Here is a 22,047-nt window from a genome sequence, read left to right on the forward strand (position 1 = left end):
CTACAAGGTTTTTTTGCTTGGGAATGCCCACCTTGCTTACATTACACCTGGTGCAGATATAATGTGACACAGGGATTTACAAATTAACGCATCTCCCTAGATGAGTCACATTGTAAATGAGCCCCATTCCTACGCCGCCACTGCGTCACAAAAAGTGAGGCAATGGCAGCGCAAAAATGATGCAAGAGGCTTATAAATCTGCTACTAGATTTTTTAAAATAAACAGCTAAACCTGTCTGTAGGTAGTGCCTGAAAACGTGTTTCAAAACTTGTGATGTATATGACACCGTTTTTTCTGAAGCTCCTTCCTATTCACCAGGTAAAGAAATGCTAGCCCTTTAGAAGCCAATTTGCAAAGTTCAAGTTTCACAGCTGTGATGTCGCACAAGAGACAGTAAGTCATGCTGCGCAAGGCTTCCCAGTGTGTGGCTGAAAGCTTCTCAGTCTGTAATGCAGAGAAATTGAGGAAGCAGAACTCTCACAACACACTCCCCATATTCCAAAGCAGTGTTCTGGCTTGACCGGTTCTAAAGGCAGTAATGCACCTTTTGCGCACCACAACCGTCTGGTCAGGCTTTTTCCATTCAGTTCTTTAACTCCAGTGAGTCTAATAATACTACAAGAGCCTCCATTTGACTTACCATATAAACTACCCTAAGCCCAGACACACCTGTGCATTTATGTACGAACGTCGAGGGCTCTCTGAAGTGTCTGAAGACATCATTGTTGCACTAATTAAACGCAGAAATAAGTAAATAGATTATAACGTTCATAACCAAAGTGAAGATTTCTAAAATCACAAGTACACTCATACAGATAAGGCATTGCCATATTTAAATAATACTGTAAGATGATTGAAAGCTAATATATTTTTACGTTTTCTGTTCAGTATATTACCTCTACTGCAATTCACATCACACATAACTGAACTGTAACAGCAGATCTGAAGAAAGAGCTTGGCGGATGTTGTTTTTGAAATGTAGACACACCAATTTTATGGTGCACCTGCGGCCTGATCTGTAGTATGTTATTGTACAGAGCTGAGGTCCAATCTGTATATCAAATATCTGATTTCCAGATGAGCTCATTCATTTGTGGGAGTGTATTTGCTCTGTTGAGGATGGTCTGTTGCTTAGCAATAGACCACAGACTCCCAGAAGGTTTGAATCAGCAGCTCTGCAGCATCCTGTCATTCCCTCGGCTTGTAGGTTACTTTTTCTCTCCCATCTATCATTGGTTCTAATTTACCCATTCTTCACCTAAATAAAACATTCTCCCTTAAAAATAACATTAAAAAACATTCAGGTTACAAAGTGCTGGTTGATGCATTATGCATCTGCGGCCTCATTTTATATCTCCGACTAATCGGTTTAATTACTCAATAAACACAAACAATAAGGATCTACATCACACTAATGCACGCCTTATCTACACATCATCATGCCTCAGTGGGGTCTGACTGAAACATCAGAAGGGCTCAACTTTCTTTTCTTGGATGGCATGCTATATGTAAACTAAACTCTGTGAACAGTTTCATGATACACCCCTCTGCCTACGATTTTTATAACACATGAAAATACAAAAGTTTACAGACTGCGCCGCGAAATAGAGTGAATGTCCAATACACTTTCTGTAGTGTATGCAACTAGGATCAAGTGAGCTTTTAATAATTGCTTGAGAAATGTAACAAAAACCGTAAAATTTCGCATTTTGTGAAATTTAGCAAAATATTTGCTGAGAAGAGATTAGATCGCGCAGAAAATGGAGAGGTTTTCTGGTCGAAACCGTATCCTGCCAGCATTGCATTTCACTTTTTTATACAAGGTGTGCCCTTGCATAAGTATTATTTCATGCGAAATACCTGCAAAACCACAGTTCTTGATATTAAGGGGTATATTCACAACAACGTGTGATAACTACTGCAAGAGTAGCGTAACGCAACTTTCAATATCGCAGCCTATCTTGTGAAAAGAACCCTGTGTCAACGTGGAATTCACAACGCGGCGGTAGCATGCGATAGACACCAGATAACACGCCAAATGTCGGCTTGAAAATCAAAGCCACGCCACAAGAATATGATATGCAAATGCAAAAAAAAATGCGATGAGGCTAACAGCGGTACAAAAAGTAGCAAAAACCAGCCCCAGGCGTGAAAATCCCATGCGCCTGGCGGAACAATGCACCATAAAAAAAACAGAAAAAAACACCAGAAACAAGCCAAAGCATGTAGCATCATGGATGCACCCTGACCCAGTGCAGACGCCAGCTCGAACCCCAAAACCCCCACAGACTACCAGCAAGGAACAACGGGGTCGGGAAGGCCAAGGAGAAGAGGGAGTGGAAGAAGGGGTGCAGACCATAGGAAAACAAGACCAGCGTCACGGAGGTGACAGAACACTACCAGCAACTGACCCACTAGCAAACCACCTGGATTGCAGTTGGAGTGCCGAGGAGGCCAATAGGCACCGGCATGATGTGACAACCTAAACCAGGCAGCAACGGCGACAGGAGGTGGCAGTCCGGTGCTACCGGAGGAGCTGGAGGAAACCCAGGCCACAGTCATCAGTGTTGGGACGGTGCAAGGAGTCGGAGTCCGGACACAGCTCGAGAGGACCGTATACAACCTCAACAGGGAGTGCAACGAACAGGGACGTGGGGGCCGGGGGGATATAGGCACAATGGCACATATGCACAACGAGGTGTAGCACAATGCACATCCACAATCACCCAGGATCATGTCCCAGAACCCCTTGGCACACTGCAGCACACACACATAGCAAGAACAGCTCACCCACATTGACAACAACATTGTACAATGCGCATAGCCGACACTGCAGAACAGAGGACACAACTGGCCCGCACCTGCACAGAAACATGCCTACTACATCAGACAGAGCTGGAAACTGTGAAATGGAATTGTTTACGTACAACCTCCATCCACCATGTAGTCCAAATGAGTGATGACAAAGCTACATGTCCAAGCTCCAACCTGCTGCCTCTGGTGACATGTCTGCATCCGATGTACACAGCACAATGTAATGTCGAAGGGCCCTGGGCCCTCATGCATACAACAAGACCACAGGGACACATGCATATATCATGTTGAACTGGCTACAGGCACATGCACACGGTTCATTATTGGCAGGGCCACATGTACAGTGACACCTGTAAGCCATTCTGCACGGAATATCTGGTGCTGGCAATCACTTGAACATTGGAAACCAGTGCAGCGGTAACAGAAAACATATGCATCACAGAGTCAACTGCTGAGCAACATGGAGTGAACCGGAGAAAGTCCAGAGGACAGCCAACATGCAAACAGAAGTGTCCATGCGTTGCAGTGCACTGGGGTTGGGACACTTGAGATGTGCGCGCTCATGTGAAGAAAAATGTGTCGGAATGGTGTCCCTTTAATACATTCCTGATGCAGATGCAGTGGGGTGTGTTAGACCTGATCATCTTCCCCATCAAAAACTCAGGCCCCCCCCCCACACTGTTTGAGGTGATGTAGCTGCGCAACCGCTCCACAGCACAAAACACAATCAGCGACGAACAATGGCCTGCGGTGCACTGAGTCACTGGCACCTATAGTGCTGAGCAGGGTATCAGGCCGATGATGGCATCCGTGACTGGTCTGGGCAACTCTGTAAGTCTGTCAGGACCACCGTTTTGACTCTGGCAGATGGGGGTTGGAAGTGGTCCTTGCAGTGGTGGCGTGTGCCCCCTGCGGTGATACGGCGTCCGGGCCGGTCTGGACTTGCTTTGGTGTGTGGGCCCTGGTGGGATACATTCGGGTTCGGAGGCTGCGTACAGCGCAAGGCCACAGAGAAATGGCGTTGATGACCCCAAGGCCAACACTTCAGGGGCCATCCAATATCTCAGGAGAAAGGGTCCTTCTCCGGACCAGCACAGAGTTAGTAGCCCCGGATGCACTGCGTCCGGCACAAGCACCCAGCCACGGGACGTTGACTTGCTGTGCAGTCAAATGGGCCATGCGACCAGAGCGGGTCCTCATCAATGTCTGATGTGTATGCTGCGGAGGACAGTGGAAGGTGTCCTCCAGGGCATGATGCGGAAGGTTTGATTGTATCCAGAAGCACCAAGTGGAGGAGTGGAATTTTACAGCCTCATTGCCACCACCAATTCACGTATAGTGGGGGCCATCTTGGGAGGGATGGACTAGTCTTTTGGCAGAGCTTTCGGAAAGTATAAAAATAGAGCTATGGCGACGCCGCGCAGGAAAGCTGATACTCGCTACTGATTTGGTCAATGTGAATAGTTTTCAAGCAGTGCTACGTGTTTTATCTGTTTTTAACCTTTGTGTTTCATTGTGTTTCAATTGCTGTGAGTGCGCAGTGTTGTGTCCTAAGTTTATTTTAAATTGACTCTCCTTAAGTTGCTTTCCTCCCCGGTCCACCGCAGCCTGTGCTTTTTGTGTGGAGAGAGTATGTTGCAACTCAGTCCCCCGTTCTCCTCACTTCCGGTGGCACGTATAGTGTGGGCCATCTTGAGAGGGACGGACTAGTCTTTTGGCAGAGCTTTTGGAAATTCTAAAAATAGAGCTATGGCGCAACCACGCAGCGAACGCGCGCAGTGGGTGCGCCAGCGGCGCGCCAAAGGCAAGTCCGTCTGCGCCAGTTTGACGTCAGCCATGCTGCCCTTTTTAGGAAGGGATAATGTAACTTACACACAGGAGGACCTGCTGAAATTTAGGAATCTGGGGAGTGATTGCAGGCAGGCTTGTGGGTATGTCTTGGAGGGCCCTTTTTGCTGTCTACAATGCAGTTTCCATGCTTCCACTCACCCTACCCTCTCGCCCCCACTTTTCCAGGTCTAGGAAGCTTACTAGCATATTTAGCCTTAATTGTCGCTACTTGGCAAAACATGATGCTGATGTTTTTGATCTGCTAGAGGAGGCCTCCCAGGACGTCCTCTTTCTTAATGAGTCATGGCTCTCTGATGCAATGACAGCTGAACCAGTCCTTGCGCTTCCCACGGACTATAGCATTCTCTCGCTTAATAGAGCATCCAGAGGTGGGGGTATAGCGATCATTTTTAAATCCTGCTACCCATGCTCTTTTATTAAACAGATGGTTACCGGTTGCAAGAGTGCCCACTTTAAGTTCACCTTGAGCCCGAACTACACTATGTCTGGGCTTTTAGTCTATCAACGCCCTGGGCCTTCCCCAGGCTTCAGGGAAGCCCTCGTGGATATGGTCAGTATATTGGTAGTTAATAACAATAAAATTTGTGATAAGCAAGGTCTTAAGGGAAAAGAACACATTTAGTAAGGAATACTAGAAATTCTGTTGAATTAAGAAGGAATGTTAGTGAAAAACACAAGATATTCAAGGATTGACAGAATAGATAAGAAGCAATAGCATAAAGAAAGGTTAGTAGAAGAACACAAGGAAATTAATAATATACAAATTAGATAATAAACTGAGAGGCCTAGGTTAATGAATGTTATGTAATTATAGGTTATAAGCAGTGAGAAAAATAAAGAACCACAAGCTACAAGGTTGCAGATAAATACTAGAGGAGAGGCTAGTTAGAAAGTTGAAGAGGTAGGTAATTAGTAGGGTTAGACTAAGTTATAGATGAGGAATAGAGATAGAGTAAAGACCATGTCATGAGTGATGTAATATGTGATGTCATCAGCAGTGCATTGCGGGTGCACGAGTTATAGGTAGCTGAACTAACTATAACGGGGGAATTTCAAAGGTTTTGTATGAGTGAAATGTCCAGCTAACTATAACATGGGTGAAACCTATGGTTTTTTCAGTGAATTTCTAAGGTTTCTTAAATGCTAATTCCTAACTATAACGTGGCTGAAACCTATGGTTTTTTCAGTGAATATATATATATATATATAAATTTCACAGAAACACAGTCACTGGATGATGACATCAGTGATGTCATCAGTGATGTCATTTGAGATGTTATCAGTGATGTCACTGACCATGTCATGAATGATGTAATATGTGACATCATTAGCAGTGCATTGAGGGGACGCAAGTTATAGTTAGCTCAACTAACTATAACAGCCAAGTGGCCTTATTGCGTACCCTCACTTATCCCATGAGAGGGAGTGAATGTTTATATGTTTCACCCCTAGCACTGTGTAATCCAGAGATGTTATTCTGACCTTCTAACTTTTGTGAGGGTAAACAGTCTGAACCATTATCAATTTGGCACATATCATATGTCATTGTGGCTGATTCATTAACATTTTTTATGTTGATGAATCAACTCTTGCTAGTCTAGGCAAGTAATGTCCTAGGTATGTAAATGTAAATGTAAATGTATAGGCATTTATATAGCGTACTACTTACCCATTGGGTCCCAAGGCGCTTCGACCGCTGCGAAACCCTTCCTGGCTTCCCTGAGAGATGGTCCCTTAATGGGTATCTCCAGGGTGAGACCAGGCATCCCCGGCGGTCTGGTGGGGCCGTTAGTGAAGATGAGGCAAGCTAATGCCCAGAGTTTCCGAGTGTGATCGCTGATCAGAGTGGGCACCGAGGCGAGAGAATTATCGAGTCCGCTGACCCTGGTCCAGAAACCTGCCGCGCCGGGAATCGAACCCTGGTCCCGGGCCGTCCTCTGCTCTCGGGTCTGCCGCCTCTAACCAGTGAGCCACACTACTTCACCTAACCAGTGAGCCACACTACTTCACATGCAAAGGCTGTGGTATGTCCATGGGTTGCTAATACGAGTAAAGATCATGTGAGGTTTACTGCCTGGCAAGAGGGTGATAGGCACTTCATCCGGTTCATGGGTTGGGGCAATATTGGTCAGTTGGCTCACTACATCCCTTTCCCACTTTGCTCTGAGTCCTTGAGCTATGTGTTACATAAAAAAATCATTCATTCTCAGATTTGGTTTTGGATGTGGGTGTAAATTGTAGTGCTGACTTTGAAACCTATCAGGCAAATCTTCATGGTTCACTTCTCCATGGGAATTGGTTATTCGACTGCCACATCTGATCTGGTCTCAAGACAGTTCGCCTTCCTGTTGTTGATCATGGGCCCCATCTGTTGTGGTAAGGTCTCCATTATCTTGATCCCGTTCCTCTCCTCTTTGCACACCAGGAATCTCTTCTTAAACCAGGATATGTTTCAGGTTACAGTTTCCTCTCCTTTGCGGGCAGTCACCATCACGCCCTACACCTATGTGACTTCCCACGCACCTGGTTCAAATGGTGTTCTGAACTTCCATCCTGGGCCGCGATCCTTCAGGAGTACTTGATCACCAAGTCATAGACAGCGGTGGGCCGTCCTCATCTTCACACCTGCCCTCATATTGTTCTGTACCAGCCTGTTCTAGGTATCATCAGTAGCAGACCCAGCTTGGGTCCATTTCAGGTGTACTGATATTGTGTCATGCCGGTAACCCTACAGTATGAGGATTCACAGGAGGCATTGGGTGGTGCAGTTCAAATTGCCCCAGTACCTTTGGAGAAAGCGATGTAGGCTGATCTCTGGGTTCACCCCTTCATGCACAGCAATTCTCAGGGCCTTGTTTAATGTCCACATAACCCCCTTTAAATCACCATTAGCCTGTGGCCTCTGCGGTGTGTTTCTGCAATGCTGTATGCCTAGGTGATGGAGTAATTCTTAAAATTCGAGGCCCTGAAATGGCTTGCTATTGTCAGTTATTATCTCCTCCAGAAAACTGAACAAGGCCAATATTTTCTCTAATGCTGGGGCTACATTTGAGAATCAATGAGTTCCACATTAGGGTATTTTGAGTGGCTCTCAATGAGGACAATTATAGTCCTCTGATCTGGGAAGCTGTCAAAATCAAGGCTGACCTTCATCCATGGAATGTTACAAGGTTCTTTCGTTATTATCGATGTGGGGGCATTATGGACAGCTCGTGATTTGGCATGCCGCGCATTATATTACGAAGTCATCCACCAAAGTCTCAAGACCAGGGAACCTTCCTTTTCCTCGCAGTCTAGACTTTATTTCCACCTCCCCCATGTGCCCACCATGAGCAACTACAGTTACCTGCTTTGCTAAACTTTCAGAGATGACCAATCTGTGGGTCCGTAGAATGAGACCATCTGGAGTGCCGAACCCTCCAAAATTGCATGGACATTCTTCACCGGGCAATTCCAGCTATGCACACCCTGCAAGAAGGAGTGCCACGCCCCTTCTTTTAGTTCTGCCATGACCTTCATTAACATTGTAATGTTAAGTGGTTGGCTTGCAGATTTCTGGAAGACTCAATACCCTTGGACAGGCTCCCTTGCTCCCCAGCTGTACATATTTCTCTGGTTGGCATGCCTCTTGCTCTGTCTTACTGTCTGTTCAGGTTTCTTTGACCCTATACTGTACACCACTTTGAACTGGAAGTTCTGCAATTGCATAGCCCATCATTCAATTTAGAGCACAAGATGGGGCACTGTGCCTATAAACAGTGAGACCCCTGTTTAGTGGAGCAGAAGTGAGCATTGTAATGCACCATCTGCTTTACGAGTATGTCGAAAATAATTGTTCAGACATCCTACCCATGTTTTCCATCCGGGGGTAGCCGTGGCAGAATCTATGAGCCCACTTAATGGTTGAAGGGCCCCCACCATGTTGTGCTGTAGAGAAGCTGCCAGCAAATGTGGTACATTGACACGCATAGCATTGGCATCATCAGCCATGGCTCTTGATGTGGTACTTCAGAACAGCAAAAGGACTGAGGCACTGTAACTTGTTGCGGGCACCAGTAATCAATGGGGCATCTTATGGGGTGCTTTATGGTCCACTGTTGACACCAGGCAGGCCTAAGTGGCATGTAGATCAGCCTACTCCAGGCATATGGTACTTGAAAAGTCAGGTGTTAACCACCAATGAAAACCCCACTCACAGGTTCCTGCAGGCAGTAATTTTGGGCCTTCCAATTTCCATGCTCTTCAGCAAGCATCACCCCAGACAGCTCTAGTCCAGGTGTATTGTAAAAGGCATCTTCATGGGTTCACCAGACACTACAAAGCTCCATGCTGCATCAACATCTAATCCGGGCATACACAAGGCTATTCAGCACACATGCCAGATCAGGCACGGTCAAACGGGCCCTGGCACCAAGCCAAGATCCACACAGGGCATATTATCAAGCCCATTATCGCTGCTTTAGCGGCAGTTTTCTGCTGATAAAAGCGGAGATAATGTATCGCCCTTTCTTGATATTATGGCCCTTAATTCATACTTCATGGCTCAATCATTCCTATGGCGATGTTCAACTTCAATACTCCCTTGCTGTAGTCCTGCAGGAACCATGCACAACGATAACTTTGTCTATTTACTCAGTAAGTAGAGAATTATTCACTTCATTGAACATTTTCTTGACTGATCATACTACTTGCCTGTTTCCTTCATGATCATCAAACACAGAACCATGATTGCATAGGAGGCGTGCCCCTTCAGCCCTGCTAGGCAAAGTAGAAGCCAGCGGGACGTGTATATGTAAATTGTGTCAGAGAACACTACTTTAGAGGAGTTAACCGATTAGTTACAGCATTCGTATCTATCAATCTCCAAGCAGCATTTCCCTTCTCAAGTCATCATACAGCGCTGTGGAATAAACTAGTCATGAAAAAGATTTTCCCAAATCCTCGACAGACTTTAATTATAAAGTACATAACTGTCACATAATTTAAACGCTTTGGAAATCCTAGGATCATCCCACTCTAAGATTAAAGCACGTAACTGACAGTATCCAGGGGGCATATTATCAAGGGGGTTTATCTCCGCTTTTTTGGCTTTAAAAGCCAAGAAAGCGGAGATAAAATGATCTCCCTATTACCTAGCTGTCGCTAACACCAGTTAGCGACAGCTAGTAGGAGATAGCGACCATCTTGGGCCCCACTTTGCATTTCAGTGATATTTATCACTAATGATATGCAAAGTGGGTGTGCCAAGATGTTAGCGACTGAAAACAGTCGCTAACATCACTATCTCCTATTACCAACTTTTGGAGATATACAGCCTAATTCATGAAGCTGAATTCGGCTCGCAAAGGGCCAGATTCTGAGAATCTGGCCCTTTGCGAGTGAGATTTTTGCATTTCGGATTCATCATCCCAAATGCAAAAATCGGTAATTGCGTTTTCGCAAAATTGCGATGGATTAGATTTAAGGAATCTCTATTTGAGATTCCTTAAATGCAATTCATCATCCTTTTAAAAATTGCGAAATCGCAATTTCGGGCCGCTATTTACCGTGAGGTCAAACCTCGTGGTAAATAGCGATAACTCTGAAAAATGCTTTTAAAAGCATTTTTCTGAGTTGCATGTTGCACACACACATGTCCTTTGGACATGTGTGTGCGCAACCCCTGTTCATATTAGCATTTAAGGGGTGCTACAGGGTGTCCTTTGGACGCCCCTGGCACCCTTTCAATCGCTATCTTATTTGCGATTAGCTAATTGCTAATCGCAATTAAGGAATACTCCCTATTCATTCCTATGGGCCTTTTGGCCCATAGGAATGAATGGGGAGTTATTCCTTATTGGCGATTAGCAATTTGCTAATCGCAAATAAGGAATTAGTAGGAATCGCATTTTTTTTGCATATTCCTACATGAATCCCGTTTTGCGAGTCCTTAATAGCGATTCGCTATGAATCGCTATTAGGGGCTCGCAAAACGGGAGTATGATGAATCAGGCTGATAATCTCCAAAAGCTAACACCTGCCCTGAGCAGTTCTTAGCCATGTTAACCAATGGGAGATAGATAACATGGCTAAGAGCATTAGCTCGGTAATGCATGAATATCGCTGACTTTTCAGCGATATTCATGCATTGTGGCGATTTTTATCGCATTTGCGATAAACCTTGGTAATACCAAGGGTTATTTGCGGTAAAAATCGCCGCAGCTTTGCGGTAAATTTTTGTCTCTAACCAAGCAATAGCGGTAATTATCGCTATTGCTTGGTAATATGCCCCTAAATCCTTTGGAAATCTTAGGGATTCATGTACTTAGTAAAGAACTAACGAGGACCAGGTAAACCATGAGGGTAGTTCCGCCACTCCACAATATCCCATACAGGTATTCAAACTCGTGATAAAGATATAAAGTTCCAAAGAATACAGGTACGATCACAGAAGAAAATCAAGAGGGCAATTCACCATACGACGAAATGAGGAGCATTGAACCATTTGCAACATACCTCATGAAACAATATGTGACATTACAACACAAATCTTTTCCTTTTGCGTAGGTGTCACCATTTCCTGTTCTGTTGCTTCACATGTGGACTGAAGTAAAGCGGTGAATGTTATTAGTAGTTAAAAAAATAAGTTGTACATTAGATTTATACTTGTTCTGTATTTATGCCCCTCTTTTCTGTTTGTAAAGAATACCATAATAGGATTTCAAAAACTGATATTATAGGTAGGTAACTAACCATCGTCTCTTCCCACGTAGATGGCAGTCTTCAGAGAAGATAGCTTTTAGAGGGGTCATTCAGTCCTGAAGAAAGTTCAGAGATGTAATAGTACACTTATAATTCAACACTTCATATGCTCTTGCCTCAATACAGTTTCAATGCACTTTCAACGACTATTCACACTCCACAAAAACCACATCTGAAAACATAAAGGAGCTCAAGATGAGCCTTCCATGTATCATTTAATTGTGACGAATGATTTCCCCTACGATGAAGCATGTCCCCTAGTGTGGATACATACTTTCTTAATAGGAAACCGCCCAACCATTAGGACACATCACCTGAATGATGACCAGGGAGTCATAAGCAATTTACAGAACATAGGAGATTGCTGAAATTACTTCAATCTTGTATTATGTAGAGCCCAAAGTCGTATACATTAATTTGTGTGAAGCATACCATTGATCATAACTAATTTAAAAAATGTTCTAATGATTGACGTCTGTGTCTAACATGGATAATCAGTGCATATACATCTTATGTTAAGTTACTGTCAGGTCCTAGCTGTTTAAAATGGTGTGTGTGAATTGATGAAAAAAGAAAACTGAGAATCCACATTGGAGGAAACCAAATCATGAAAAAGTAATTTTGAAGAAAACTAATTTTAAGGAAATACAAAAAAATCGAAAATGAAAGCAAACGTCTGTAAGGAAAGACAATTTTAAGGAAAAATCCCAAATGGCATGAAACTCGGTTGGAGTTTAGGACTACTGTGGGGTTTTGGGGTTTAGGGATGGGTAATGTTTAGGGTAATGAGGAGTGTAGGAAGCTGGCTCTATATATATGTACTAAAAAGAAATACATTTTGCAGATAGTCCAGAGATTTCCCAAATAGTATATAGTGGTAAAAGGAGATAATTCAAATGCTCTTTTTGTGGTAGTGTGAGTGAGCATTTAGGCTTATCAGAGGGTAGTGCCAAGCATTTGGGGTACTCACAGCGGCAATAAATGGGACACGCTCAAGAATAAATCAGAGACCAATTTATAAATATAAAGTCGATTCTTTTTGTATTTTTTAACACAAAGAACAATGTTCTAAAGTACATGCTTTCAGAGTTATGAGGTTTCAAAGTACGGAGAAGATATCACTTTTATGTGCAATTATGCACGCAGGAAACAGCGGGTAAAAAGAGGAAATATGCACATCAGGCAATGCTCTCATGAAGTTCACCTTCTCATTGAGGGTCAATGTCAAGAACAGGGTCAAAGTTCCAGCAGGAGCTTCAAGGATCATGTAGGAGCAGAGTGCTGAGGGTCTTGGAAATGGATGTACGTTGTTACAACGCATGCTTTTACCACGCATGCCTTTACAACGCAGGTTTTTCAACGCAAGTCGTTACAACGACTTGCGTTGTGGGTGCTGGATAGTGAATAGTTTAATTTACTATTCCAACTCCAGTCCCCGTGGATAGTAGGGAAGGTGTTAGATAGTAAATTAAATTATTACCTATCCTACAGCGCCCCCCAGCGCAATTCGTTGTAATGACTTGCGTTGAAAAACCTGCGTTGTAAAGGCACTGCGTGGTAAAAGTTGCGTCGTAAAGGATGTTTCCCCATGGAAATTGGTGTGAAAAGTTGAAGGAGGGGTCACTTGAAAGTGCACTTCACAGGGGGACTTGCAGGTAAGTCTGGTGGGTTGACTTAGAAGGAAGAGGTAAGAGGGCCTGGTGACCATGGGAGCAGAGCTGGTTAGTAAGTGAATGAATGAATGACTACGCACTTATATAGCGCATGGCTACCCAGAGGCATCCCAGCGCATTGGACAACCAAGTCATTTCCCAAAGGCTCAAGGAAACAGAAAGGTCTTTAAAAGTTGCCTGAACCTCTGGTGGTTAACTTCAAGTCGGATGGTGTCGGGAAGCTAGTTCCAAAAATGTGCACCCTGTATGGAAACACGTCTGCCTCCCATACGGGACCTTTTCACCCTAGGGACCTTCAATAATTTCTTATTGCTGGACCTTAGGGTCCGCGAGGTGTGATAGAGTTTGAACATGGGTTGGATATGGGGAGGTCCGGAGTCTATTATAGCCTTATGCACGATAGTCATGGCCTTGAACCATATCCTTTGTTGCACCGACAACCAATGCAGTTGGCGTACTGCTGGCTTAGCCGAGCTCCTTTGTGGGGTATCCAACAGCAGACGAGCCGCACAATTCTGGACTGTCTGCAGGATTTTAATCATTCCCTGAGGGGCACCCAAATAGACAGTATTCGCGTAAGTGCTGGAATCAGTGGGAATGGGTGCAAAGCGAAAAGGTTGCCGGAAGTCATACGTCTTTAGGGTCCTCGCGGTCAGGAGCAAGTAACATGGAGCAGCAATATTGGCATAGTTCAGGCACTCAGGAAATGGGTTTCAGTTCCTTGATGTCCCTTGATGGGTGCTTGCTTCTGGTTCTATGGAATTACAGGGAGGTCACTTTTCCTTGGTTTTTACAGTTGAGAGTCTGTTACCCAGGATATTGTTAAACTGTGGCTCCAGTATGTCCTGGTGCCTCCAAACTTGGCGGGGAGGCAGATCTGATCCTCTGAAGCTGTTGTACCTCTTCTTGCTTCGGTGCTGCATAAAGTTAATCAGGTAGCAGTGGGTCAACAAACTGGACTACACAGGATCGGTGGTGTGCAGGGATACCTTCACTTTAAGGGAGCTTCTCTGTGATTTCCCAACGGTTGCAGTTACTCTGGGGTTCTGGCAGGGTTTAGCGCCTTTTTCTTCCACAGAAGGGCTTCAGTTTTTGTGCAGAGGATCTTCATTGGTCTGATAAATCTGAGGTTCAGGTCTCAGTGAGCCACCAAAATACTGCATTTAGGGGTGTTACAACAGGAATCAGGTAATAGCCGATGGGCTATCCATCTTTAGGGTGTCTTTACCATTTAGTGACCACTTCCTGTGGGAAGGGGTGCTACCCTAGCCCTGATTGGGGGTTTGCTCACCATCTCAATATGGTGTGTTTTCAGGAGAGGGGTTCACCTCGCCTGCCCTGCCCTAGGTTGAGTGTGGGCTGAGTGGGATCCACCTCCTCATCTCGCTGTTTTTTCTGTCTTTCCTCCCACCAAAAGTGGCCAAGGAAAGGTGGCTTGGCCTCCACCACTATCTGGGGGTTCCTGGGTTGGATTTGAAAGGAAGCATTGCCTTTGAAGCTTACTTCCCAGGAAGACCATCCCAGAAGAGGTGTGAAACACCCCCAGAGCAGGTATTATTTCTCTCCTCTAAGAGCGCTGGCTCTCGCCCCATGAGGTCAGAAACTTGCCTGTTGGTGGCAGGCTAGTTAAAACCAGCCAGCGACCCCACAAGTGTTTGATTAAGTTTCAGGGGACTCTCTAAAAGGGTCTCCTGTGTGAATGTATTAATAAGTCCAACACAGTCAACAGTGAAGATTTATTAAGTCAAGATATTTGGTACCAAGCAGCTTAGAAATCAGTGTAGCCATCATGGAGCTAGGAACCTCGTGTTGACAAGTATCCAGCTTATGTACTGTTTATGGCTTCCCTGTTCACTTACAACATCACAGAATGGACTGGACATTGTAGGGGCATACCTGCTCATGCTGATATGCCCACACATAGGATATAGTGCACCCTGCCTTAGGGCGCAAGGCCTGCAGTAGGGGTGACTTACCTATATCTTATGTAGTACATTGGAGGCCTGGCACACAGGGCTGTGTGGCCTTGTTAACTCTTCGGACTTTCTTGCACCAAGACACACAGCCTGCAATGGCAGAGTGCATAGCCTTGATGAGGGGACCCTAGGGAGGCACAACCAGTGCTGCAACTCCAGAGGACCCTCTTAAGTACCCATGTGACTTACAGGGATAGCTAAAGTTGTACTAATTGTGGTACAGTGTTTTGGAAAAGAGATCTGGCTCTGGGAATCTAGTTAGGCAGGACTCAGTGCATTTACAGTTCAAAGACACATCAGGCACAAAGTGGTGGCTAATCATGCACAAAGATGCACTTTCCTACATGATCCCCCCTCCCTAAATGAAAAAGGATGAGACTAAACTTTCCCTAGAGAATATTCACCTTCTAAATGGAAGAACCTGGAATGGCCATCAGCATTGGCATGGTCATTCCCAGGTCTGTGTTACACTTTAAAGTCCATTCCCTGTAGAAATATGAACCACCTTTACAATTTGGGGGTTTCTCCTTTCATCTGCATTAGCCATATGAGAAGTCTCTATTTGGTTTGGACAAGGAAGAAAAAAACTGATATTTCTGGTCTCAGTTTATTCAAGGTGCAAACCACAGCAAAGGATTTCCTATCTATGGCACTCCAATACCGCCCTCTAGGGAGAAGCCTCCTACTTATGAAAGCAATAGGTTGAACATGGCCATCATAATTGGTCTGGGATAGGACTGCTCCTATCCCATGTTCACAAGCATCTGTCTGCACTATGAACTAGTTGGAGTAATCTGGATCTTTTTTAATGGGTGCTGAGCACATTGTTTCTTTCAAAGTGTCAAAAGCCTCTTGACAGCTCACTGTCCAGTTTGCAATTTTTAGCTTTTTCTTAGAGTCCAGTTCTGTGAGGGGGGCCACAATGGACTTATATCCCAGCACAAACATTCTTTAATGCCAAGTCAAGGTAAGGAATGCCCTCACTTCAGTCTGGGTGGTTGGAACTTCCCAATCCAGAATGAGCTGGATTTTCTGCTGTAGGGGCCAAACTTGGCCTCCACCCACAGGGTGGCCCACGTATACAACCTTCACTTACCCTATATGGCATTTGGTTGCCTTGCCTTGCTGCCAACTGCAGAGGCTCCAGGACCTTGTGGAAGTAGATCAGGTGATCCTGCCAGGTAGGGATAAGGACAGCAATATCATCAAGATAGGCTGAAACATAGGCTTCCAAACTAGCAAGGACTTTATTCGCCATCATTTGAAAGGTGGCAGGGGCATTCTTCAAACCAAAGGCCAACACAGTGAACTGGAAGTGCCCATCTGGAGTGGAAAGCACTGACTTGTCTTTTGCTCCATGGGTCAGACTATCTGCCAGTACCCTCATGTGAAAGCAAAGGTACTCAGATGTGTTGTCACCTTAACCTGTCCAATTAGCTCATCAGCTCTTGGGACTGGGTGGGCATCTGTCTTGGTAACTGCACTGAAGACCCTGTAGTCTATTCAAAACCGTATTGCTTTCTTTCCACCCTTGGAATGAGGCTTGGGGACTAATACAACTGGGCTGGCCCAGGGGCTGTCTAGCATCTTGCTTACCTCAGCTTTGATCATTTCCTTGACAACATTAGCCTGCCTGTATATTTTGTTTTTGATAGGTAGGCTGTCACCAGAATCCACATCGTGTGTACACCAGTTAGTCTGTCCAGGGGTCAAGAAAAAGAGATCAGCAAACGGCTTAAGGACTTGCTTGTAATCAGTCTGCTGTTGGCAGTCAGGGTGTCTGAAAAGACCATTCCATCAATTGGCCCATTTTTAGGGTTGTGAGAGAGGTGATCAAGGAGTGGCTCACTCTCTACCTCCTGTTCCTCATCTTTAGCCATAAGCATGGTTACATTAGCTCTGTCATTGTAGGGTTTAAGTCAATTTACATGTATCACCATTTTGGATTCTCTACATGTTCAAGTTCCACTAGTTAAGTGACCTCCCCTTTTCTCTCAAGGACAAGGTAGGGCCCAGTCCATTTTCCTGGAGGGCCATAGGTGCCACAGGCTCCAAAACCCACACCTTCTGCTCTGGTTGGAACTCCACCACTGCAGCCTTTTGATCATTCCAGAGCTTCTAGAGCTTTTAACTGGCCTTAAGGTTTTTGTTTGATTTTTTCATTTAATCAGCCATACTTAAATTAAGACATAGGGGCCCATTAGTCCACTGCTTTTCCGCCACAGTCGCCTTGCGACCGGGGTGGAAAAGGTTTAATATGGTGGCGGTGTCTATCAGACACCGTCAGCTTGATCCACTACCACAAATATAAATGTGTTCCCTGATGCTGTTGGTGGGTCAAGCAGACCAGCAATGTCAATCCCTACCCTTTCAAAGGGTACCCCAACCACTGGAAGTGTCATTAGGTTGGCCTTCAGATGGCACAGGCGTTGCAAAACTCATTCACCTTCTGGGACATTCCTGGCCAGTAGAAGTGGTTGATTAACCAACTACAGGTGATGGTCTGGCCAAGATGCCCAAATAGGAGAATGTCATGGCCAATGTTAGGAAAAACTCTCTAAACTGCTGAGGCACTAGCACTCTCCTAGTGGTACCAGGTTTGGGCTCTCTGGCCTCAGTGAAATTCTTTATTGCTTGATTAACAAAAATCATTACAATTAAAACATTAAAAAAACATCAAGAAAAGTGAAAAGAAACACAGTTAGCAAAAACAATATGCTTCTGAACAAAGAAAATGTTTCTATGATTACATGCCATACCATAACGTTAACACCACATACAGACAGTTTTGTAACACAGACACGATGTAATCAAAGATCTAATATTGTATTAGTGGTACATTCCCAAAAATATACAATAAAAATGATTAACTTTATATTATATTGTGCAAATCTGCTATAAAGTGTGTGAATGCATGAACCCATATCATTAGATGGGGTGCTGAGACAGAATATTGAGTTGGAAATGTCGACTTACACAAATATCAAATTGGAAACATTGTGATTCAGAAATAACGACAGCAAAAATATTGTGTTCAAGAGTATCGAATTTAAGGTAAGAAATTCAGGGGCATATTATCAAGCCTGTGCGCTAAAATTATCGCCGCTTTATCGGCCGAAAACGGCCGATAAAGCGGCGATAATGGGCTTGATAATATGCTCTATCGAATTCCAATCAAAGCACATGTTAGATGTGAAGACATCTAACATGGGCTTCGATTGGAATTCCACAGAGCATATTATCAAGCCCATTATCGCCGCTTTATCGGCCGTTTTCGGCCGATAAAGCGGCGATAATTTTAGCGCACAGGCTTGATAATATGCCCCATAGTTTTTAAAAATATAGAACTCATTAATATTGTTTGCTAAAGTATAGATGTTTAAAATATTGATTTTGTAATTAGTGTTATGTATTTTATTTTATATTTTAAATGTATGTGATGTATGTTTTTTATGTAAGTATTGTTTATGTGTTTTAATATATGTGTTACATTTTTAGAAGTTATGAATTTTATTTTATTTAAATTTTGCATTTTTTAGTTCCGTAGCGGGTTATGCGTTTATAGGGGAATAAGGAGGAAGGTAATTTAATTATATTAAATTAATGATTATTTTGTATTTATTTCATTTAGAATTTATAGCGTTAATTATGGGAAGGAATTTATTTGTTATTAATTATTAATTGGTTGTTAATTCATATTATTTAATTAATTAATTAATTAATTAATTATGGTAATTGTGTAACATTTTTAGGTGTTGGTTATGGGGTTCATAGAGGTAAAGGGTGGGAATTCATTTTTGTTTGATTAATTCATAATTAGTTGTTAATTTATATTAATTATTTGATTGAAAATGTATTATGGAAATTGTGTTAATAATTTTAGGTGCGGGTTGTGGGGTTTATAGCTCTAAAGGGTGGGAAGTAATATATGTTTAATTAATTAATCATTAGATGTTAATTTATATTAACTAATTAATTAATAAATATTATGGTAATTGTGTGATTATTTCTAGGTGTGGGTTGTGGGGTTTATGGGGTGAAGGATGGAATGTATTTTTTGTTTATTTAATTAAATATTAGTTGATAATTAATTTTATGGAATTCATTTATATATAATTAGGGTATTTGTTTACATTTTTTGTTTGTGGGTGTTATTGTTATGGGGTACAGTGAGGGAAGTAAAATAATTTTACTTACTTTATAATAGGTTGTTACATACTATTAGTTTTTTAATTGAAAATGCATTTTAATTGTGTAATCAAGTTTTTTTGCAGTTTAATTTTTTAACTGTGGGTTGTGGGGATTATAGGGGTAAAGTGTGGGAAGTTAAATTAGCTTTTTTCTTAAATTAATAGTACTTCTTTAATTGGTAAAATTAGTTTTGGTAGTAATTGTTTTTTAATTTATATGCATGTTGCGAACTGTGTGGTGTTATATGGTAGGAAATAAAAAGAGTAAATGTATGTTATGAGTAATGTTTTTGTTTCTAATTTATTTTTAAATACAAATATTTATTTGTTTGGAAATAGTTTTTTCTTTTATTTAATATAGTATTTGTAGGTACTTGTTATATGTATTTGACATTATACTATTTCTTTTTTTTGTAATAAATATATTTGCTTTTTAATTCTTAACATATTTATATATTTTTACATTTATTCATTCATTTAAATATTTTTTATTGTGTTAAAATGTACTTTGTTTTTAATTTTGAACTGACTAGAGTGAGAATATTAATTGATACTCCTCTGAAATCCAACACTTTCCCTACTGTTGCACTCACTGGAGTGGGAATAGTAATTCTTACCCCTCCATTATGTAACACTTTCTCTACTTTTACAATTATTGAAGTGGGAATAGTACATTTTATCCCACAACTAAGCAACACTTTCCCTACTGTTGCACTCACTTAAGTGGGAATAGTAGTTTTTACCCCTCCGCTATCCAACACTTTCCCTACTGTTGCACTCACTAGAGTGAGAACAGTAATTTTTACCCCTCTGCTATCTAACACTTTCTCTACGTTTGCGTTCACTAGAGTGAATAGAAATGTTTTCCCCTCCGCTATCCAACACTTTCCCTCCTGTTGCACTCACTGGAGTGAATAGTAATGTTTACCCCTCCTCTATCCAACACGTTCCCTGCTGATGCACTCACTGGAGTGGGAATGGTATTTTTTACCCTTCCTCTTTCCAACACTTTCCCTACTGTTGTAATTAATAGAGTGAGAATAGTAAATGTTATCCCGCCACTATCCAACACTTTCCCTACTGTTGCACTCACTAGAGTGAGAATAATAATTTTTACCCCTCCGCTACCCAACACTTTCCCTACTGTTGCACTCACTAGAGTGAGAATAGTAATTTTTACCCCTCCGCTATCCAGCCCTTTCCCTACTGTTGCACTCACTGGAGTTGGAATAGTAATTTATACCGCTCCGCTATCCAACATTTTCCCTACTGTTGCACTGGCTGGAGTGCCAAATTTAAGTTTGAAGATTTTTAAAAAGTTTAATGTTTTAATTTATAATAGATTTTTTTGTTAATTAGCTTTAATGTTCTTGGTACCCACACACATATATATATATATTAAAATTTCCATATATATGTAAATTTTAATATAATTTTAAAATTATAAAATACATTAAAATGAGTAGTTTGTTAATTGTTTTAAAGGAAATGTATATGAATTATTATGTATGTGTTTTTAACTTTTTTTGATTAAGTGTATTCATTATATATTTTTTATATTTATCATAAATCTATATTATTTTTCTATATTAATTTTATTATTACACATATTTAATATTTATGATGTTTTTATATATATATATGCTGCAACACATTCATTTTTTAGCGAAAGTAGATGGCACTCCAAGTTGCTTTTCCAAAAGTTATTTTATTGGCAGACCCCCTGCCCCCTTGACAGAAAAAAATAATAGTAATATATATATATATATATATATATATATATATATATATATATATATATATATATATATATATATATATATATATATTTCCAAAACACCTCCGTTTGGGGAGCCCCCAACCCTTCAGGGCGGCATCTGGAACCGGGCACGGAGAGCACCGGTGAAATTCCACAACGTGAAGCACAAAAGCAGGGGCCCTCTTCAGATTTCAAAAGGCATTGTGTGAACACAAAGGCACGAAAGTCCTGTAGTCCCAACTAGTTTCGGCAAGGTAGCCCTGGTCACGGGCAGGAAATTGCATGCATAGTGTTAGTGCCTACATTTTATTGGCGTTTCCGTGGTCACATGACAGATAGAACATCAAAGTCCCAGAATGCACCAGCAGATACGAGTGAATGCTGGAAAGTTTGTGATATTCACTGATAGTAAAAATACACTATACAGAACTCAGGTGCATACAAAGGTGGTTCAAAGTATAAATCCAAGTGGTAATCTTGCAGGGTTCCCAATCAAAAGCAAAAATGCTGAATAACGTCCTGCTCCATTCAAATGTCTCTGTCATCTGAAGGATATATATACAACATTTTATATTTTGCACAAACATATTTTTGTACTTATCTGTTTAAGTTTAGGAAGTCTATATTTTTGCATTCTATATTTTTACATCGATATTTTTTACTTATATATTTTTGACTTCAATATTTTGTCAGCCAACCACCATAATTGCCATAACTGTTTAGACAATAAATCTTTCAGAATGTTAGCAACCTAAGGACAACCTCTATCATTCATGATTTATTAAAACAACCCTTGGGTAGCAGATACGAATAGTTTGTCAGCATTAGCAAAAAATGTAACCAATTGACATAATAATGGAATCGACTTGCGTGATAGACATAAAATAAGCCCTGATGGGCAGATCTTACCCCAGCTGTAAGAAATACAGGTTTTAAAAGTATGCGGTGTGATTTTATCAATTTAGGGCATGCACATACTATGTGCACTAAGGTTTCACGTGGCCACCCACACAATCTACATTTAGTACTTGGCCATTGATGA

The sequence above is a fragment of the Lissotriton vulgaris genome, chromosome 6 (genome assembly GCF_964263255.1).
Source record: "Lissotriton vulgaris chromosome 6, aLisVul1.2, whole genome shotgun sequence".
Taxonomy (NCBI): domain Eukaryota; kingdom Metazoa; phylum Chordata; class Amphibia; order Caudata; family Salamandridae; genus Lissotriton; species Lissotriton vulgaris.